The following is a 24,234-nucleotide window of genomic DNA, read 5'->3' as shown; positions in this document are numbered from 1 at the left end:
AGTTAATTACTGCCCTGGTTATTGTTTTGGTTTTTTTTTTTAAAGATTTTATTTTTCCTTTTTCTCCCCAAAGCCCCCCAGTACATAGTTGTATATTCTTTGTTGTGGGTCCTTCTAGTTGTGGCATGTGGGACGCTGCCTCAGCGTGGTCTGATGAGCAGTGCCATGTCCGCGCCCAGGATTTGAACCAATGAAACACTGGGCCGCCTGCAGCGGAGCGCGCACACTTAACCACTCGGCCACGGGGCCAGCCCCTGGTTATTGTTTTAAAAATATTTTTGAAACTGCTATTGGAAGTGAGACCCTCTGCAAAACATAAGCAGTTAGTTGGCTCAACCAACTACACGGGCCCCACTATGTGCCAGGCACATCTTCTTCTCCTTTAGTCTATATTCTTTCAGCTCAATCTTTCATTCATTCATGCTTTCATTCAACAAACCTCTGCTAAGTACCCATTAAAACACAGCGCTGTGCTAAACTTATATGTAGCTGTTCAGCAGAAATTATTGATCACAACTAAGTAACTTCAGACTCCATGAAGAAATAGCTATTTCAGAAACACAATTTTGAAGCACAATTGCTAAATGTAAATCAATTAACATTATCTACTAAAATTAGTTGTAGAAAAATATCTATACTCATTTAGGTTTTCATATGTAGTCAAGAAGCTCAGATACAGACTAAATGCCAGAAATACCAGTAAATAACACCATCCTACCATTATTAAAAATGGTCTTAAAATAAGGAGACAAAATAAATCATGTCAGGTCACTATTTGACTCTAAGTAAAAGCATTTATTTAAAAACATGAAATTTATCACTTTCTCTTTATTTAAGGCACCTTTTGGCTACCTGTGAGCTCCCTGGCATTACTGGTGGTAGCAACTAAATATCACATCAGTTTGAGATCAGAAAACTAGTGAAAATAGTAACTACCCAAAAAAAGGCTGCTAAATTAAGTTGTTTTCTTCCAGCTTTAAAAGTCAACATTTCTATAATAATGACAAAAAATCTAACAAAAATATATAAACTTTAAAAAAATATTTCAAGCCATCTTTTAGAAAAGATTTAAGGACTCTCACCTGGTATCTATAAATAGTCCTTTTATATTTGGTTAGAGAAAGAACTCTAATTTAATGCTTGAACAATTACTTCTTGGCCTATGAGAGGAACCTGAAAGCAAAATATTTTACTTTTAAGCTTTTCGTATTCCAGGTATTACATTTAAAAATAGTTATCTGATGAAATACATTCCACGTTCTGCATATTGCCTGGTAGCTGTGTCTCTTTTCCAAAAGTATTAAGTCGTATGTGGAGGATTAGTATTATGATATAAATAATATCTACACTTGAGTGTACATAACAAGGATAAGACTCATTTGCTTTTACTACATCTCAGCGTAGTTTGCTTGGGTGTAAAGCTACCTGTGTGTAGAGGCTACACTGTGGATGAGCTGAACCGTCAGCAGTTTATCCTGGGGTCTTCCGCACTACACACAATTATGCTGGGGTCACCTAGGTTATACAGGAAGCCTGAAGTTTTAAACTGTCATTAGAATATTGTGGCCTGATTTTAACAATACAGCAGTGCTTCTAATGATCTTAAAGGTAATTCACTATTCAGACCCCAAGCAAAAGATGCAAATGCAGCACTGAAAGCTCCTTATTAAATACCCACAGGCTACATCTCTGTACAATAAGTGGTCCAGGTCTTTTTAGAACATACTAATTAGATGAACAGAGAATCAGAAAAATGCAAAACCAGGTCATGCAGCAAAAATGGCGAAGTGTTAAAAAAAAGGGGGGGGGAGTGGAGGATGGAAAAAACATACTTAATAACTCCATGCTACCATTATTAAAAATTATCTTAAAATAAGGAGGCAAAATAAATCATGTCAGGTCAGTATTTGACTCACCTAAATTAGGGTGGATATTGCTATTAAAGTTAAGTTTTAAGTTTATTGTCAGGGATATGCTTAACTGATGGTCCAATACTATGGATAATACATTAAGCAAAAGCCCAATCTAAAATTAAATTTGCCTTGGGTTATCTCCCATTACTATAAACATTCAGAATTATTCTGGTTTATAAACGAAAGCTAATACCAAGAAAACACTTTTTGGGGGCGTTACTCTTTAACAGTTACATACACAGAGTTGCCAAATGAATGATCATTACAGTTTTACAGAAGACAATGCCCTCAAATCTCAATTACTTCTAGTCAAGCACATATACAGATACATGTGTAGAAAAATACTACATTTGTCATTTAAGATGTATCAAAATTCAAATAATTTATTTTCATATGGAGTGTTTGGGCAGGCTACTTTTTAAAAATTTAAATAAAGTCTCCTTGTTCTAATCCTAACTTTGTAGGAACTGCAGAGTGAAGAGTTTAGGACTACATTCTGGCAGGGAGACACTGAAATAGTCACCAGCTAACCAAAAAGCTGTAAGACACTATGGACTGTATTTTGAAGCTTTAGGATTTGTGATCTATACTCCTCTCTTTATGTGACTACACACACACACACACACACACACACTCTCTCTCTCTCTCTCTCCATCTAAAGAAAGTGACATAATAAGAGAAAAAATAAACTAGGGGTACAGTATAAAGGGCTGTCATCTCATAAGATTTTTGGGAAACAATTCTGTTTCTTTAGAAGCTCTCATTGAAACCAGCATTTTAGCAACATTCCTTTCAACACCACAGAAGTTTCTTTTATTAAATAACTTATTGGAGAACAATACCCTTTGATGTCAAATTGGGCTTTTTCGGGGTACCAATCAGTTCTAAATTCATCCATTTCTATTTTAGTACTTGTGTATTCTTTAAAAAGACTAAATGTTTTCCATAATTTTGGGCATCTACTTTAAAAATAAAACTGTACTTGTTAAAAAAATTGTACTCATACACTTTAAACAACTTTCACATTCAATATAAAATAACTGTAATACAAATAATCCTAGATACCCAGAAGGAAGTACTAAATCAATCCACCAAAACATGAGTTTATGAAAGTTAAAGCACTAGACAAGGATCCGGATCCTCATTTCATATCTGCTGGGCTCTTTGGTTGTATGACTACGGGCAAGTTGCCTCCTCTGAGTCTCATTTCCCTATCTATAAAATGAGAGGACTGAGCAAGATGTTCCATAGGTTCCCCTCCCTCGACAAGTTCAGAATTTAGCTAGAACTCTCTGATATTATGATTATAAACTATAATAAGTGGCCCAAAGATTCTGAAATGAACCCTAAAATTCAAAAGGCCTTTAAACTCATTTCATTTACTCTGTAAAGCAAATATGAATCACTATTACACTAAATGCTCTGAAACTTAAGTTACAACACATTCTAAAGGTGATTATGAAAGTTTCTGGAAGGAAATTTTGCTCTTCTCTCAGAATCAGGCTTAGCTAAGAGAAGTGGGGATAAAGGTAGGGAATAGTGATGGGAGGGTGTCTTCACTGGTGGGAACAGTAGCTCCCAACTGATATGTTTTATTCTAAAAATGCAAAACACTGCCTCAGGACCTCAAATATGTCCTTCCCGGCTAAGAGACCACAGGTCCACAGAAGTGTAGTACAAGAAGGAAGCTCATTATCTATTCCATCACATAGTTGACTTGAGGATCAAGTTTCAATTCTTATCTACAGGCCAATGTAGTATTTAAAAGGCCATATTCAGTAAAGAATGATGTATTTTATAGTGCGGTAGTTCATAAAATCATTGCCATCTGTAAGTGAATGATAATTGAAATAAGTCACGTTAATATCTTAATTAGTACAAAAATAACTAAATGAAATAAGTATGTTTTAAATTTTATTTAAAAGACTCATTCCTTAATTAGGGCTTAGTTAAAGGTAGCTGGTGGTAAATATGTATTTTTACCTAAGTAAAAAAGATCATAGTCCTAAGATCTTTACAGGATGCTATGCAAATGATAATTCTGCCCATATCCAATACAGAGTAAACATGTACTTGTATTGAAAGCTTTCGTAAACTTTGATGCTGTTTCTTACTTCAATCCAGTACTTTTAAATCAGATTCCCTCAAAAAGCAGTTTTCCCTACATAAAGTACCAGCACAATAAATTTCAGTATGTGGTTTTTTAGACATGCGAATACATTTTGCTGGTATATATGACGTTTTAGAATAGTTTAGGCCTCTAACTAATTTGCTGAAGATGACTCAAATATTTTAACCCAAAATCGTAACACTTGCCAGAAAGAGTTAATAGTGATAATTCTGAGAACCCAGAAAATGCTTCATCAATTCACACTTAGATCATTTAACATTCCAAAACATACTCTATTTTTTTCTAGTACTCTCCATAAAGTCTTGAGTTTGACTGGATGGTATAACAAGCAAAACATCTTATGAATGTTTTTTGCCCTCAAGAAGCTATTCTAAATAAATTAGTCTTTTACAAATTAATGAATTCGTATTTTAAGACGCATTTGCAAAATGTTCTATCATTCCAATGCTAATTTGCAACCTAGTTAAGAAATGTTAGCCTACTAGGGGGAAAAAAATCTAATGGGGAATGAACGTCATGTTTGCACAGAAAAAAAGGACATGTGAATATAAAGCCCATATATACTGGTTTTGACAACACACTGCATTTAAGCGATTTTATTATGCATATTATTTCAAATATTCAATAGCATTTAGATATACATTTAACTATTGAAACCTTTTAAACAATGATTAAATTTTTAAAATCACATTAAATTACATGTAATTTCTTGAAATCAATTATAGATGAACAGGAAAGGAAACAGTTAATATACTAATTACAGTAATTAAGAGTTGCCAATTTAATTATAGCTGGGGATATGAATGCTCTAACATTTGTTACAGTGTGAAAAACAAACCTTTAATGCAGAGACTTTGTTCACAAACATCTAATGGAGACCTCCTCTACCTCACTCTGTGCTTCAGTGCTGACACAACAGCAATGGGTTCAGATTGAAGAACTTGTCAGCAATCAGGCAGGAGGAGGCTAATTAGCTTGCAGGTTAATGAGTGTGATGGCTCTTGACAGCATTTTGTTACAGCCTCTTCTGTATTTAAACAATAAATGATTACTTATATAGTTGAGACATTCTAACCATAATAGCCAAGCCCACATTTGGTTTTACAAGTATAAAATCAGCTCCGTTGTTTCTAAATAAAAAATACAAAATTTGCATTAGTTATATGTCTACCACATTCTCACAATATGCTGGAAAGGAAATGGACATTTTAAAAAAGGTAATGAATGTATTTTATATAGAAGTATGCCCTTTTGAACTGAAAATTTCCATTGCAAGGACGCCTGGTAGGTGACATAATTGGGCTGATGAATGATAATTTAAATATGGCAGCTTTTTAGTAATGTGCAACAACTTCCCCCCCCCCCCCAAAAAATCCAAGGATTTTCTCTTAATTATTTATTCTAGGTTTCCCACTCTGTGAAATAGGTATATAAGGCAAACACAGAGGAATCTCTCTGCTTACCTTGTTGGTTACGAGGGATTTGAAAACAGGTGGCGAATTAAGGAAATAGCTCTATTGAGAGATTAACCCATTTCATCAGCCAGTGGAGAAGGAAATAAGAACATTTTTACAGCATCCCTATAATCCATATATTTAGTGGTAACAGAAATGCCTTAATAAAAACACTAAGGAAAGGAAATAAGTGAGCACTTTGCAGCATTTTGATTTACTTTGTAAAGTAGGAAGTATTGAAATCTAAGTAGTCTGATTTTTATTTACATGGGAGGAAAATGATTTGTGTCCAAGAAAACCTTATCTGAGAATTAAACTGAACTTTAGCTGCATAATATCAAGGGAAGGTTATTTCAATTTAATATTCAGTGTTCCCTAGAAATTTGAGCACAGACATGGAAGAAACACCTGCTGAAATTCACACTGCTTTCTAAATTATTTTGCATGCATGAAAATATTATTCGTGTACCTTCTCACTACTGTATGATGAACATTTGAATGAAAATAGAAAACCAATAAAAATTTCAAATATGTACCTTTCTAATGCTTTTTTTTCATCCTGAAGAACAAAAAGTATAATAACCATCACAATTACGGTAGCCAATAAATAACTGTATCTCAGAAAGCTTTAGGAGACCTGGGCAGATTTAGTGGAGGAAAAAAGAAACTAGTGTAAAAACCAAAACAGTTTGTTGTAGAGTTAAAAGCTCCAGGTGTAGTGAGTGCCTATAATTTCCAAGGGACGAAAGGAATAATGTAAATTCAAATTCTGTGGTTAGTTTGTCACTTTCCTTTAGTTACTTTGAACAATAAATCCTTGGAGTCAAAATACAAGTACTTCGAAATTTTTCCATCAATTGAGTGCTACTTACACATCTGAATTCTCTATCACATTAGAAACAGTATATGAATATAGGTTTCTCTGTATCATGTGTACATTCTTAAATAACGTACTATTAGCATACTATTATTGGCTCATAGGTATGTCTTATCACACATACATGCAGCCTATTGTACATTTTTAAACTTACGCCCCTAAGCTGGTTAATACAGATCCTTAAGCCACAAAGGTCACAGTGCTGTGCTGAATCTAGGTGGGCATGTAAATAACTTTTTCTAAGTTCTAATTCAAACAAATTTTAGAGAATCAAAATTTTTCTCCACTTTATATGATTAATTCCAACCTTGTGACTTTTTTGGGGGAAACTGACACCAAGCCAAAATCACAACATCGGCCTGTTTAAATGAGAATATTCCTCAGTCTGAAAAATTATTTATAGAGATTTTTTACTACCCTTGTATACTGCAATGTTATTTCCTTTCCCACACACTAGCAAAGTCCATTTTCACAACTGCTATAAAGCGGCATGTTCACAGCTAGTAAAACAACTCAATAAATAGCCTCACGAAGCTATAGCTGTCTCATATCCTTTCCTCAATAAAAACAGAGGTGAACTGCTTATTTTCAGCAGCACACTATAAGAAGACAGAAGCATTATGACTGCTCATACATTCTGACTATCATTTGCCACAAGCTATATCTGTCAGCATTAAATAAAGCTGCATTATAAATGTAAACAAAACACCCACATCTACAAAATGAGCTGTCCGCCATGGCTGTAGGCATGAATTGAACCCACTTATTGACTCAGGTTGCTCTTTTTATTTATTCTTCTACAAAGACATGCATTTACTTTACCCTACAAGCATACTAGGTTTCAGAAAGGCAACTAGTCTTGTGCTACAGCAAAAAAGGCACATGTTGACAAATGTATCTCTTAACAGGAATAACATTATGAAGGCAAACATTGACCAATTATTTAAAAACTGATTTATTTTAAAAGGTTATCCTAGATCAAAACACTAAATTGTAAATAATCTGTGAACCTAGTCCTCTAAATACATATTTATTAACTATAAGAGGTAATTTACTATCAAAAACAATAGAACTTTAATTTTAAATATCTAATGATAACAAATGAAAGAGCTGAAATGATATCCACACAATTGTTCCACTCCCCACACCTTGGGTATTCACTGATAAAGGAGGGAACTAAATATTCTGGGAATTGAATTATGCAGGGCATAAAATTAACCCAAGCTAACAACAGCAAAAAAATAGTTCTGAAAAAATGAATATATCATTTGTAAAATGCCTTTTTACTTTTTCCAGATGTTTTATGCTTACTGTCACTTATGAAGCCACAGTGAAGAATCAAAGGGTAACAAATAAAAGGGTACCAAAAACTTTGTGAGCTTAAAAACATTTTTCCAGTTTTATTTTTTTTAATTCTGTGGAGTTAATAGATAATTTAGAATTTATTGCAATAAATTTATATTCTCACTTAGAATGTTTCAAAAAAGTAAGGAGGAGGCCTTGTATCTTTATTGTTGTTCCATGATAGGACACAATGCTAGAGAAGTGGACATCTGAATTACCGATACACTGGATTCCTGGGAGTGGATATAGCTCTGATAATATTCCAACAGGTGTGCTGCACGTCAAGATTTTAGTCTATTTCCAGGCTTATTTCGAAAAGGACCATCATGGTGCCAAATCATGACAAATGAACGTATGTTTTGAAGACATTCATTACCAACAGAGCCAGAGTATACATATAAGCCACCAATACACATGCATTACAGTAAAAGTGAAATACAGTATTCTTTCAAATAACCACACAGGGCTCTTCTGTGTACTTGATCAAATAATTTCTCAATTAGTTTTCACCACTAAAGTGACTGACTGCTTTGGCCTCATGTAGACAGAACTATAGAACTAGATTAAAAATAAACCCAGGCAGCCAGAGACCACCGGACAGATTACCAGATGACAGCAATGTAAACATATGCAGAGACCAATTACTCCAAAGAAGTTATTCTTTATTTGTCACCTGTTGAACAATCCAAGAGTCACTGAGAGGTCTAAAAGTTTGTACCTTTGTCCCTAAGTATAAAATAGCCCACAGGTTAAAGGCCAGATTTTAAAAGCAAGAAATAAAATGCAGTGGTTCAAATATTAACACGTCCTGTCACAGCTTATTCTTACACAGGACGTCAGCCCCCATGAAAGGGGAAGCATAAACGCTCCTTTGCTTCTCACTCTTCTGTAGGTGGACATTAATTATCACTGCCTTTCCTTTCTAAGATAAGCTTGTTAACAAGAACTACAGGATTGCTCACAGCTGCTATTCATACTGGGTAGGTTGCATCATTGTTTATGATGTTTACAGAAAAAAGGGAAATCAGTACAAAGAAATAGTATGGAGTAATTAATGTATTGTAGTGTAGTAATTTCCACTTTCTACCTCCATTTAAATAAAATAAAGCTCAGTAATGCCGGTGTAAATCAGGGCGAGCCACAGGGGAGCACAGCAAGGCAAAGACATTAAAGCCAAACCAAAGCCCTTCTTCACCCAAGCTACTATTATTATTACTTGTGCAAAGCAAATATTCAGCCTCCAACCCTAAATCATTTCAATTCCTATTTCCAAGTATAATTTAATCTTTTTCAGCGACACTTGATGCTTACTTCATCACAGCATAATGACAGATTAAAAAGTTGTTGAATTAAATATTAAAGAGGACTTCAGGCAGTTCTGCATTTTTAAGGAATAACACAGATTGGGGATGAAATGAGAAGCCCAAATGCATATTTTATACCAAAAGGAAAGAATACATATATTTTTCCTTCAGGCCACCTACTTTGTAATAAAACACAGGGCAGGTTTTTATTTAGTGGATAAAAATGTGAAATAGTATCATAAAGCTTCATATCAATATAACCCAGCACCATACAATGATGTCAAAAAGCTAATGATACTAAGTAAGAATACGATTTTTTGGGGTATCTTATTTAAATATTTTTAAAATAAGTATATTAATAATTTATCACTTTTGCATTCTGATTTTAAAAATTAACTTATTTGTGGAAATTTATCTTAGAGATAAAAATCTCACAGATGATGGCATTGAAAGCAAACCATTATGTAAATGATTTTATAACACAAACTGTTCTGAGTGGGTGAAAGAAAGTTGAGACATACTGGTAAATACAGTTCTAATTAAAATGCTGACTGGATTGCTAGACCTAATTTTGGAAGCTCCCATTAGATTCAGGTAAAATTAAAGATGAAATGTACATAATAGCAGCACCTTAACTCTTAAGTGGAATGGAAACAGTGAAAAAACCAAAATTTTGGATGTGTATACTTAGAATATATAAGGATAATAATACAAGGATATACACAGTTAAAACTTAAAGAGCCCATGGATAACTGGTTGGTATATGTTCTTAATTTTGTCATGTTTAAAGGACAGAGATTTTTTTCCCTAAGGCTTAAAAGAACATAAACTTTTAAATTCCTGTTTCATTGTGAATTGAAGCAATTTAATGGGTGAAAAAAGGATCCCATGAACATTTTATTCTATTTGTGTAACATCAAGCTGCAATCTTTTGTACATGCACATATTTCTTCTACACAACGGTTGTAAGTAACTAAGTACTTTCTTTTCTGCTTTTTCATTTCACTTACGTTACCAATACTGTGTATTTGATTGAACCATATGAAATTGCTATTTTTAAAGTAAAAAACGGTCAGATATCAGCAATTTCATATGATTCTACTTTATTTTCAAAAGTTGCATCGTGATATATTTCCACTCAAGAAGAGAAAAAGTCATCTACGATAGTATGCTTTAAGTAATTAGAGGTGACTTTAAAAATATGCACTTTATAGAGGGATGAATGTTTTCCTTATAGGCCAAGGAAGCAAATGACATTTGTTTTTGAAAATAGTTCGTTTTGGGAACATGTGCATAGTAGAAATGTGAGAAGAGAGTATTAAACATTTTTTAAGTAACAATTTTTGTCTATTTATTGAAAGAAAGAAAATAATAAAGGTACTACACTTATTTCTTCAGAAATTATGACTTTGGCTGGGATAGAGCTAAATGTCATCATGGCTGGCAACTACACATGGCCTTAAAAGGATGGCCTAATTCCTTTTGGAAAAATTTTCAGTGTAGTTGCTCTTGGCTCAATGTGACACGATTCACTGGTGAAATGCTGCACACACAACCCTTTATCTTAAAGAAAAATACAAGATATGACCATGGAATAGTTTTTGCAAATCAAAAAAAGGGGCAAGGCTTTTCAAATTATCCTTTTATTAATCTTTTCAACTCTCAGTCTTCTGCTGTTCCACTGGCATTGGATATTTGGCTAGTCATTCCTTGCAAGCATTCAATTCTAAGTCCACGCAATTAGATGTATAAACTCCTCGTAAAAATACTGCACAATAACCTTTACTGATACTCTTTTAAAGTGCAAAAAGAATAGAGAAAGCACATTCATCCTCCTTACCATCCCTAATACTTCCCGACTAGAGCCACATCACTGGGGAAAGGGGTGGGGAGGAGAGGAGAGAGTGGTGACAAGAAGGGCAAATTTTCTATCGTTTCCATATTTAAATCCTGGAAAGAACAATAATCTTAATTTTCTGGAATGTTTTCCATACAGCAGTAATGAGGTAATAATTTCCCATCACCTACGACATAGTAGGTACTCAACAAATGTTTGTACACTTAAATTCCCTGTGGAATTCCCTATGGAATTCAGTCTCCCATTGAAAAACAGCCATTAAGTTCGGATGCTTCAGAGCCAATTACGGTGGTGAACCTCCCCGAAGATGTTTCATATTTATGCTGAGGGGTTAGAGGTTATTTTCTCCTTAACCATCATTTTCCCAGGGTGTCCTTGGTTAGAAGCTGGTTTGGAATTTTCTCCCGTCGGTCGAAGCTGTTCACACGGTGATTATGCCGTCCTCCTCTGAGAGACTCCCAGGCGGCGGCAGCCCAGATATTTCACATCCAGCCTCTGCGGTCGCCAGGCCTCAGACCAAGTTTCGGGTTTGTGTTTGAAAGACGCGCACTCACTCTCCGGCCTGGGAGCAGGCCTAACTCCCAGGGGGCGCTGACCCAAGGGCGCCAGGCCGGCTGCGGGCGCCGGGCGGGCCGCGCTGGCCTCCTCGGCCGCCTGGCCCGCCGCTGGCCGGGGACGGCTCGGGCCGCCGCGCCGCTCTGCTGCGGCTCCCGGGGCGCGCCCATTGTTCTCGGCGGCGCCGAGCGCGGCCCGCGGGCCGGCGGCCACCCGGCCCCCTCCCGCACCGCGCCGGGAGCCCCCGCGGCCGGCCGGCTCCCCGCGCCCCGCTCCCCGCCGCGGCGCCCCCGCCCCTCGGGCTGCCGGCGGATTCTCACCGCCCTGACTGCATAATTAATGTAAATGGAGCAGCCTCCGTGTCATGTGCGGGCTCTCTGGGTTTACTTTTGTGCGACACTTACACAGGAATATTAACTAGGGAAAGCAGCATCACAACAGGGGTGGAAAATCAGCCTGTCAGGGACTCATTCCAAATGCCACGGAAAGCGGAGCGGCTTCAAGATTGTTTCATCAAGGTGATTGAGAACAAAAACTACTGAGGAAAGAAAATTGGGGCTTAAACTGAGCTCCCACACATCTGTTATTTATCTCTCTAGATTCTTTAGGAACGAGATTCCTAACACATCTTTATGCAAAACTCGGGACTTGAGAAAAAGAGTGAGGCTGCTGCGTGGGTGCCCCGTGCATGTGCAAACGCGCGCCTACTCCAGGCGTGTGCAGACGCTCTTCGACAGCCCGCAGCCAGGGAGGAAGAGGCCCGCAGCAAGAGACGCCTCTCCACGGGTCAGTGAGTTACTCCGAGAAACCACGGGGAATCGTGGGCGACCCCACACTTAACTGAAATTAAGGCCTATGTCCCTGGGGATGCTCAAGAGCCCTTCAAGAAGGCGCCCAGTTTATATTACTGCTATTCTACCTCCCATCAAACTATGTTAAGGATGTTCTGTTGTAATTTGTGGTCACTGACTGTTTTTATTTCCATAACTTGCCATGGGAGAAAATACTTAAAAGTAAAAATAAAGAGTAAACTTGCAAAGCACATTTTACACTCCCCCTCAAATCTTTTAACATGATTTTTACTTAATATTCATAATCATTCAGAATATTCCATGTTGGATGTACCCTCTTTTCCAAAGGAGCAGAGAATGACTTCCCAAGCCTTATCCTGCCTGACCTAAATTAGCACAAAATCCAGCTACACTTTCTAGACTACCATATTTCTAGACTACTATAAAAATTATTTTAAAAATTAAAAATTTACACCTCAAATGTACACATTTAGTAAAGAAAGAGGGTATTACAACTTTATGAACAAATTATCAGTTGCATTAAGGCTCTAAGTATTTTCATTATGGTAAGTAATCAAATTCAAAACTTTCTTAGTATTTAGTTTTTACACAACTTAGGAGAGGAAATGAAATACATTAGGAAAAAGACCAAAAACTCCTTCAACAAGAAAGACTATGGGGGCCAGCCCGGTGGCGCAGCGGTTAAGTTCACACATTCGGCTTCTCGGTGGCCTGGGGTTCGCCAGTTCGGATCCCGGGTGTGAACATGGCACCGCTTGTCAAGCCATGCTGTGGCAGGCGTCCCACGTATAAAGTAGAGGAAGATGGGCACAGATGTTAGCTCAGGGTCAGGCTTCCTCAAAAAAAAAAAAAAAAGACTATGCTGCAAATTTCAACTGGCCAGAGTGTTAGGTGCTGTTAAGGAACAACAACAGAATTGGAGTATGAAATCTTACGCCTCCCAAACAATACCATCAAGTTCAAGGGTTTGTTTCGGTAAAGCATGTGTGCCACCTCTCCTCTCACAGAACAGCGACTCAACCCTGAATGTTCTCAAGGAATTCCTCCACACAAAGGGGTCAATTGTAGGCCTCAGAATAACCTTATACATATTTATCTATTAAATGATTGAGAACTAAATCCACCTGCATGTCTTTACTGGCTTAATTAAGGATATGTACAATAACTGAAAATAATACCTTTATCCATTCAATGCACTATAGACAGAAGAGATCAAAATGGACATGCTGATCAAAAGGTTTACTTTAGACAGGAAACAGCCTGACAGACCATTATTACAAATTAAAGGTATTATATTCAAGTCATTTTTAATCTCTTAAAAATGAATAACCCTTCTCTGCACATTACATCATTTTTCTCCACAGAAGTAACATTTCTTCTATGTTGAAATGCACATGTTCCTTCATCATGCTTCAGTTCTTTTACTAGAAGTGGCGGAGATCTGTTACTCTCAGTTGAAAGTCACCCTTCTCACCAAGTCTGCACTCTCTCTCTTTACGTGATATAACTGACGCATCACATATTTAAATAAAAGCTCCTACATTTAAAAAAATGAGAACTCACAAACTGATTATGCACAATAATCTTAGCTCCCGAATCTCATTTTTACTGCACTAAAATTCTTACTGGCATTCTGTAGTTAACAATGTCTATAATAACAAATGCTGCTTTATGTCCAGTCACGATATTTGGTAAATGTAAGATAAATTCACCCTTAGTTTCTAATGATAACTAAATTAGCATTCTAATTCTGGAACTTTTTACTTTTAAGAACTTAAAATATCATGTATTAAAATATCAATCTTGATGTTTTAAAAAGGACATCAAATTTAGGATCAGTACAATGAAGTATAAACAGAAAACTCCCTTGAGATACTGGTGGCAAACCTGCAGCTCATTGATTTTGTTCTTGATAATGTGCTGTTAAATTGGTGAACGTGCTGACCTTGTGTGTGAAGGCAGAATTGTGCATAAGCAACAGAAAGTTAAAAAACAGCTTCAAAATGACTGTTTAAAACTGTAGGCTGCAAAACGTTAGAAGACAGACAAGCATTCCATAGTTTATTTAAAATTGGCAACCACAATTTAACAAGCTATTCTAACAAATGATTAGCATAGCGTGTGCTTTTCTTTAGCCATCAATTATGACACAGGGTAATGCAGGGCACAACTTAAGTGTCAAATTACAATATGCTATACAAAACCACTTTGCAACCCAGCTTTCTGTTTGCTTAGCAATTACTACAGAGCACACTGCTTTTCATGAAAGGAACTGGTCAGAACTGTTTATAAGAATTACCACAAATGTTTATATATTTATATTATAAAGAATTAGTTGACAATTTCATAAAATTTCTCTGTAACCTTTAATAAAATGGCTCAGTTATCTTCTGTTGGTTTAAAACTGTGCATACAACCAAAATGGTCTGGGTCTTTTTTTTTTTTTTAAATAAGATTCATTCATGGTATGTGACAAAAGTAGAATAGTAGTTTTTCAAGACCAAAGTATGAAAAGTCTAATTTGTCCACTAAGAAAATTTATAACTTTTATTATTTGAACTGGTGGTGTAGTGAAAATCTAAATTAGAGAAATCTGTAACCATTCTGAAGACAGAGCAACAGATCTCTTTATAATCCTCAATAAGACAAACATGGATTTAAATGCAAAATAAACTAGTGGAATTTCAGAAAATTGTTTCAGGTTGTAATTTTCACATCGCATCACTGTTTCATATACTTGATCTATCAGTGGTGAAGATGAATAAAGGTTATCTGTCTTAATTGTAGGACCATCCAATCCATTAATTCATAAAACTCTTATGTGAATAAATACTTAATGAGAAAAGGGAAAAAATACACAAAACAGTTTTTATGCTGTTTTTTTTCCATTCTGCTGCTGTCCTTTCTCCTGCATTTGCCTAAAGGCTCTCAGTAAATTACACTCCCAGTAAATGACTGTAATTTACCCGTTGAATTCCCTTGTTCAGGAAAAGCACAAAAACACATTCCAGCATTTCCACAGCTCAAATTTACCATTCGGGATGTCAAGAACAATCCATGGGCAGTAATTTGAAACTGTTTGAACCTTCAAATGAGGGAAATTAGAAATGTTTTGAGAGCTAAGATTTTCAGTGAGGAGATAAAAACCTGATAAAAATCTCTAACTGTTCTTTTCCTTTCTTCCCCCTCCCATACCAGAGGCAGAAGCCTAAATAAACTATTCCACAGTGGGTTTTGAGACAGTGCTGTAGAATATAGTATTAATAATATAAGTCAAATTTACATTTACTAGGTTAATTTTTAATGATAATACACACTACATTAATGTCATACTTAAAAACATAGATCCTGCTAGGCACATTTCTATCACAACTATTTTCCTGTACACTATCTCCCTGACCATTACTCAAAATAACTTCCCCTAGTACAACTTATACGAGCAAAGTTATAAAGACTCAGGGCTTCAAGGACACCCAGCAGTCACTGTTAAAATTATCTGTATAAACAAGAACAAAGACCTTCTATTTAGTTATGTTTCAATACAGAGAAATCCCATGCACAAAGAAATGTAAACATTTATATGGGCCAAACTTGAACTGTATCACTTAATATATTAATATGTAACACAGGCCAACATATAGAATAAACCAGCATGATCCTCAACGTAAACACTTCCTTACTGCTGTAAGACACACACATGTACGTACACACACACACACACACAACCCCTAGAGTTAAGAACATTCAATAACCAAAACAGCCTATTTCACTCTGTCTAAAGGCAGGTTTTCATATGGCAAAATGGTTATAAATCCTCATTATCCTAAATAAAATTACAGCACTTTAAACATTTCCAGGGAGAACATTCTCTCTTCTAAACAACTACCTTAGCGAGTAATAGGAAGCAATATGGTTGCACTTGTGTCACAGTTGGAAGCCTTTTTAAACTGTCGCCCTGCTAGCAAACCGATTCTACATATTAAAATGAATGTGTTGCTTATTTCAAGGGGAAAAATCATTTATAAAATCAAGACCATTATTAGGATATTGTGACTTATTCCCTCTTCAAAGTGAACCAGAAGTACAGAAGGCAATAATCTATATATGTTCACATAACTTCACTCTCCATCAGTTTGGTCTTAGAAGAAAAGGTATTCTTGAAAGATGAGACTTTATATATTTAATATTTAATAACCAAACAGCCTACTACACCAAATATTTCTGATGACAAATTATATAGGGAAAAAACCCTGAAGTTCCTTTTTAGTATACAAGGTGAGACCTTTACAAATGTCTCCAACTAAATTATATATAGACTGTTAAAAAAAACCTACCATGTATGTATTTTTATCTTCTTCAGACTATCTGACAAGCTCATCCTTTTCCCAATAGTTGTGATGGTATCAAGGAGTAGAATAGCTATTAGAATAGCTATATAATGACTATCACAGATTAATAGTTTAGATAAGTTTAATATCAGACCTCAGCTGAATATATATACCCAACTTCCTGTTGTGCCCTGAAGTTCAAAGAGAAAAATGAATGATAAGCATTACCATTCACCAGGCAGATGAAGATGGTTTTCTCATGCTCAAATATGTATTTAACTGTGAAAAATATATTGGAACTTAACTTCTCTATATTCTTTTTATCTAGGTATACAATGGCCATATGATTTTTAAATTCCACATAGATGATGAAAGAAGTTGTGTATTCCCAAACGGGGAACCATGAACATCTCTCACCAGAGATTTGTAGGGCAGTGCTGCTCTCTTTCGAATGGTTGCTTTGCTTATTTCTAAAACACCCCTTGCAGATTCTTAAACATTAATTTTGTTAGCATTTAATGTGAATGACTGAAAGTTTTTATATATCTCAGCTTTTTTTACATTTGGAATATGCATTCAATTCAATAGATTTTTCCTGCACAATGTGTACTATCATGCTTAACTGGGAAAAGCAACTAGTAATAAAGTAATTAACTTCTCAACCAACACACTATATGTTCTGCTGTTGTTCTTGATTGAAATTTTCTCAGTTAATTTCAAGACAATTATATTATCTATTTCATAATTGCAAACCTGGATGAATTGTTTCTAAAAGTTGCATCATGTTTCATGCCAATAGAACCTATGAATGCATTAAAGCTCCTGTTTCTAATGTCACTGTTATCAAGCCAAAAACAATTATACTCATTTGAGTTATAGCAACCAATAAACTTGGATAATCACCATATGCAACACAACATTTTGGCACTTGAACTTAAAACTCTTGTAGACAACTATAGATTGCTTCTAATGCAGAGAACTCTTGTCCTACCCAAGGCTGCCAATAGAAATGCCAAAGCTGCTGAATACTGCGCATCCTAGTAATGCTGTCAGTAAATGGCACATTCACACAGCCCCCAATCCTCTCTTCCCAGGCATGGTCTTCTCCAGCTGCAGCTTAATTTCCTGTGACTTGCCTAATTACTGTAATTAAGGATTAATTGCCATTAATTATTCACACATAAGCTCATCGCAAATCATGGGGTAAATGTCTTATGAAAGCTGCCATACAAGCCATGTATAAACACACTGGGATGCTTCAGGCAGGCGAATCTATCACTCAGCCCTCAAGCAAATCTCTGTGCTTCTCTTACAAAAACAGCTATAACTCTCAGAAACTCGACAGTCCTTTCAGGTAAGCATTAGGTTACAAAGCATGTTTTCCTGTGGAAGCCACAACGGTTTTATTAGTACTATAAATGCTGTTTTATCTTTCCAACTGCTATTTTTATGTTTCCATTTTTATTCTACAGTGCTCAGTTTAGGACAACCACTTGCTTCAAGGAGGAATGTTTGCAGTTGCTACTTTCCCCCACCACAGTTTGAAATAGTTCAGTGTGGTTTACAACATATGACCACGCAACTGGGATCAGCATGGTAAAAACAGTCAATGGATCAGCAACACAACTGGGATGGAAACCATTTGATTTTCAAAAGTCACAATTTCTTTCATTGGTGTAAAAAAGCAATGGCACATATTTAGTCACTGCTAGGGTGTTCCTTATAAGGCAGGTTACCAGCTCAGCCACAAAAGTACCACTGACAAGAATGACTGAAAATGGCAAGCAAACGAAATAGCCTCATATAGATTACTTTTGTATTAGTTGCTGTTTTCATGACAGCATCTGGTATTTTCACAATCACAAAATATAGACATCATTCCTTTGTAAAGCTAGAAAAGAATTTTTTTCTTCCAAATATTTCTAATAGACCCTGAGCTGATGAGGGAACTTCCAAATCTTAGTCCAGAAATTATACTCCTAACACTTCCTTCCAGTTAGCTAGGGTTTACCATGTTTGAATGGTTTCAAACAGAAGAATTCATTTCAACAACAGAATAAACTATTGTATGTGTTAAAAGACTTAAACTACATCAACACTTATGTATTATCACTGCCCTAGGAAATTGAAGTCTAAGTAGGCAGAATGTTGTTCTGATTGTTATGTTAGTTCCTTCTGCAGCAAATTAATGCGTGAAACATTTTCATTTCGGTACATGTTTGCATGTCTGAGTTAAACATTTATGTTAATAGACCTTCTGGCAGATTTCTAATGTTTCAAATACTCCTCTAGAACAGTGACTTTTCAAATAAGAGCTCTTCCTCCCATTTTCTGCAGTACTTTAAACAGGGGTACAGAGCAACTAAAATAATTTCACAATTTTAAAGTCTAAGTTTAAAATTAACTACTTGAGTAACTACAGACCATATCTACATTCAAGCAAAATACAAGTAGGCTTACAGAGCCACTGGCTATCCAAATGAAAAAACTAAATATAGACCCTCTACTATCTTAATATCTAATTGACAACACATATTCAAATCACAATTTCAACTAATTCTTAAGAGGAAAAACATAAACCCCATCATTCTTTGGTTCCAACAGATTTAAAGGGTATGCATGATTTCTGAAGAGATTACAGAGTGTGTTTCCAATACCCTCCAGAACCTTCTTTACAAATACCCAGCCACTCACTTAAAAAACAGACCAATGTTAGAAACCAGATAGGTGAAACCAAAAAACTAGAGAAGCAGCCCAATTCTTGTGTATTTAACTTCTATTCCTCCCCAAAAATTTACAGTATGAGATTAAGTCTCCTAAAGATTTATGATTCTGGACTTTTGCATTCCTACTCAAATAAAAACTGCTATACATTTATGTAATAATTTGAAAATTCAGAAACTAAGTCACACTACAGGGAAATTCACAAAAATTGATTTTGGTAGAAATGCGTAATTTATTGCAAATGAAAATGATATAAAACTGAATTAAAATGGTGTTCAGGTTTTATCACCATTGTGTTTTAAATTTACCTAAAGTTCAATACTTTAACTTAGCTGTCATTTTACTAACTGATTCCTACACTCGTCCTAGAGTCAGCAGTCAGTGACATAGAGAGCTGTTAAAATCTACCATCCCAACACATAGCTTTACCATCAATGTCATCTAATTGATACTTCCCTATTTTTGTCACCTTGCCTTGATGCCAGCTGCCAAGCTCTGCCATGTCACTTTCCATTTATGGACTCCCAAGTCCCTTGATCTGGCTAATTAGGGTTTATGTGTTAATTGGAGTAAATACAAAGATGGGAGTCACAGGCACAAATTTCAAAGCACAGCCATAAATTGAAGAGCTGATAAGCAGGGAGAAGATGCCTTCATGGAACAAGTGTCAAGTTTATTTTATCACTGGAAAGACCCAGAATTTCCTGACAAAGTGACACCTTTAAGTTTTTGAAAAGACTTAATGAGAAGAACAGTAACTAACACATTAGGAATACTGCTCTGTAGCAGAAAAATACACAATACATTTAAATTCAGCTCAAGAAGGCACAACTTTCTTTTTTGAAAACTCCTGGAACTGTTTCTATTCAATAAGACATTTTTTTATTTCTACCTTATTTCACAGAAAAACATACACGTTGCTTTTAATATCTAGTAAGAAAAATCTAAAAAAAGTCCAGTATTTGAAAATCCTCAGATGTGATTTAAGTGAGAAAAATGACATTTTCATTAACATTTTGGACATATTAATACTTTTCCTGCTAAAATATAACTATTTGATTTAGAAATAATTATCACAAATTACAGCCAAGAGTTTCTGAATACTATACAGACGGATTTAGGATACGACATTTCAGATGCTTATCTCAAATGTCAGTTAAGACTGAAATGACTTTAGAAGGAATATGCACGATTTCTATAGTGATCAGAGTATGTTTCAACACCCTCCAGAACCTTCTTTACAAAAACATTACTGTCAGTTGGAGACATTGCCTTTTCTAGCATCTGGTGGGGAGGAGCAAACTCAGATAATTAATATGGACAATAACTGAAAGAGTGGTAAAGACTCTGCTATTTTGCTTTTATAAAAAAACGTTTCATTCCTGATAGTCACATCTAGTTGAAAAACATGTAATGGGAGGACTACTTCATCTTTTACAACTGACATATCTGTTACAACTACCTGAGATTAGTTAATAACAATAATGACAGCAACAACAACAGCTACTACTACTTATGTTTATACAGCACTTTTTACCTTACAAGGAGCTTTTACACATATTACCTGAAGATATGGTAACTAATAGAAGTTAGGTAACATATCTAAAATACATATCTAAGGACTTCTCAGAGAAAGTATTCAAATCATTTTCAGGTTCATGATTATTTAGCTACACCAGAACAACTCTATCTTCCAAAAGCATCAGTTAATAATAAAAGTATTGAAAAATAAAATTATTAAGAATAACTAGTGTTCACTCTATATGGTATGTCTCAAAGGATCTATTTAAGTCGTAGCTTAATATGTATGAAAGAGGTACATCAAAAACCCTTCTCAAACAATCTTTTCTTCTCTTTCTTCATGTCCTTTTAATCAACAGAATATGGTTTTCATTCTTCTAATAATTTATAACTTAGGTTCTACATTTTGAAGGTGTACCTTAGGTTAACTTCCTGTTTCTGTTTTAGGAATCTAACTTCCTTCAGTATTTTCAACTCATGTGCCACAAGTCTGAAATTAATCAACTCTTTGAATAAACAGAAAAAGGTTTCAGAATGAGTAAAAGACCTTTTTTATGAACCATAATATTAAAAGTGAACCTTAGATATTCATAGACCTTGTGATAAAGAATAGAATATTATTACAAAAGCAATATTCTCTGGAAAACTTTTTGACAGGAGTGCTTAAGATTTATGAAATATGTGAAATGCGTGAAAAATTTCATTTAACTTTTTTCCCAGAAAAAAAGTTGCTTGCTTCTAGTGATCCACATCAATTTAAGAAATATATTTAAAATTCTTACATAAGTAAGTAAAAATATCACATAAAAACATTTGAGACCCACATCACACATTATCACTAGCAACTTTGTACAACTTTTTAAACAAAACTATCCTGTAACTTAGTGTGAGGTTTTAACTGAAAACAATCAAGCTAATTTCTACAAATTAACAGATGTCCATGAGAAACAGTAAGAAACAAAGAAATGCATATGTGAACATCATCAGCATCCAAATGAGTTTATTGTAGGACTCTTTAAAGCACATCTGATCTTGGCTCCAGCCTGTAGTCTACCTTTCAACTTGCAAATGACAGTGTCACCAAACACTGTCCTTCCATCAATCAAGCTGGGTCATGAATATACAAAAGGCAGCAGAGAAGCTGGCTACCTCCTGCAGTTCAACTTGGCCTAATTATCTAGGCCTTTCTTTTGGTTACAGTCTGAAGGGTATACACCCAGTCAGCTGCTGGGCAGCCGGAGGCCTAATCAAGAGAGGTTATGCATACTGACCCTTATATGGACATCCAATGCAAGTTAAATGTGAGCACCAAATGTCATCTTTCTTATTCATCATTATGAAATTTCCCTCCCCTTTCGAAATACCAATCTGCTGCCATTTTCAGACACTCCTCTTACCCCCCTCCAAGCTGTCATTTCACTGTGCTTGCTGCCAGTTGAGTGAATTAGCATTCTAACTGATGTGCTGCTCTTCTCAGACAAATCCTTGAGCTGTGTTAACTAACGACCTCTCCAGAAAAAGGAACTGATAGTCATCCATTGATAAAAGAGAGTCCATTTCCACAAAGCACAAACAATTTGCCATAAAGGTGGCAAAATCAGTAAAGAGTTACTATGGTTGTCCACTTCCCCTTGTGTCTTTCTCTCATTCCTCTACCAAGAAACAACCATCACCACTGAATAGGATACAAAGCTGCTAACTAGTCAGCTGCAGTTTGGTATGATGACGAACTCTAAGCAAGACAATTTATTAACCAAAGCATTGGTGGGAAGGAAAGAAGGTAAACAACGAAAAGCCATTTTCCTATCTAGTCAAATTGAGGAGGAATCTGACAGGACAACAAACTGCGCCAGTGCCCAGGGCCATTCCCTGCACGTAATAGGTGTTCCATAGTGTTGTTCTCAACGATGATGTTAGCACTGATGATACAGAAGGCCACAACTAGGACTGTGATGTGGAAATGGAAAGACAAGCCCAGATTTTGCAAATGTTATGGAGCATTATATGTAAAAGTAGAAGATGAGAATAAAAGAAGATTCCTCTTTTAAAGCAGGGGAGATACAAAAGAATACATTAGTGAAGAGAAAACTGAGAAAAGTAGAGATTTTATAGGTTATATATATATATATATATAACTCAATTTTTCTATGTTTTAACACCTTTATGTAGTTCCTTGACATATACACCAAAGAGGTAAGGCCATCTGATGAGGCAAAAGTTGTTACAATGACTTATAGTCCTGCATGTCCTAGAAGAAGTGCTGGAAAGTCATATCTAGCTGAAATTGCAACCCCAAATACATTTGCCTAAAACAGGTAGGGGATGGGTTGGGAATCATAAAAGGCTTACTTTATGAAGAGAAAAGAATCTTTCATGATCAAGTATGGAAGGTTCGATTATTATGCACCCTGACTGGTTTATAAAGTCAATATGCACTCATTCAACAAACGTTTATTAAAACCCTTCTATATGCCGGTCGCATAGGAACTATGCATGAGTCTCTGGGGGACAGAGAAATATGTATGACATGACATGTCCTCAAGCTGTTAATAATCTCACTAGAAAGACAGACATGCACATAAAAAGTAAAATAACAACACCAAATTTAAATATAATGGAGTTACAATATAGACTAGAAACAATATTCTTGTATTCTTTAACATTCTTAAGTAATTGCTATTATTAAATAATAAAACAATAAGTGGCACATAAATAAAAGGCAAGTGAGTGATAGGAAAAAGTTCTCTGATTCAGATAAGGGAGGTATGTTAAAGGAGGTACACAGCATATGGGGTAAGGGAAGCTCTGAAAAGTGACCTCCCTTGAAAGTACAATACGGAAAATGGTATGAGGAGAACATTTTTTGCATTAGGAAACAAAATTACACCATGAGGCAGAAATAATCAAGTGTCCTTGAAGGAAGAAAACAGACTGGTGTGACTAGGACAGAAAGTTTTTGTAGGGGAGGTCGAGAAGCTAAGCCTTCTCTGAGTCTCCAAACTGGGTTAAGAGTCTTCTAAATATGCTTTTCTTCAAAATCCCGTACTTTTCCTTTAAAACAAATCAACAAACACAAACTTGTTCTAAGCCCATCTTCCCACCTCTTTTGAACTTACTCTTATTGGACACAGTGCTTTATCTTATTCATCTATCACCAGCATCTAACAGACTCTCTGACGTATAGTTAGTGCTCAACAAATAGTGGTTAAATGAATAAAACAATGAAGGTTCAATTTATAAACAGCCAAGAATTCCAGGCTAAAAAGTTTGAAGTTTATCCTACAGGCAATGGGGAATAATTAAAAGTTTGATTAGCATGACATATGCAGTATCATAGGAAGTTCTTTTTCAGAAGCAATTTGGGAGCAAAATGTCAAGAATATTGAACCAAGAATTAGAACCAACAGTTTCGA

At 35.6% G+C, this 24,234-nt stretch overlaps 1 protein-coding gene and 1 long non-coding RNA gene across 4 annotated transcripts in view; one reads left to right on the top strand and one right to left on the bottom strand.

Annotated features, from left to right (window-relative positions):
• PBX3 (PBX homeobox 3) overlaps positions 1-24,234 on the bottom strand; it is a 204,971-nt gene that overhangs the window by 65,725 nt on the left and 115,012 nt on the right. The window lies entirely within an intron of this gene.
• Positions 11,823-17,239, top strand: LOC138920812 (uncharacterized). Its single transcript, XR_011432662.1, has 3 exons — positions 11,823-11,954; positions 12,036-12,222; positions 16,905-17,239. It is a non-coding gene; the product is annotated as an uncharacterized lncRNA (long non-coding RNA).

This window comes from Equus caballus, chromosome 25, assembly GCF_041296265.1.
Source record: "Equus caballus isolate H_3958 breed thoroughbred chromosome 25, TB-T2T, whole genome shotgun sequence".
In the NCBI taxonomy this organism is placed as follows: Eukaryota; Metazoa; Chordata; class Mammalia; order Perissodactyla; family Equidae; genus Equus; species Equus caballus.
Note: the sequence above shows the minus strand (reverse complement) of the source record. Positions and strands in the feature narration are given on the sequence as shown.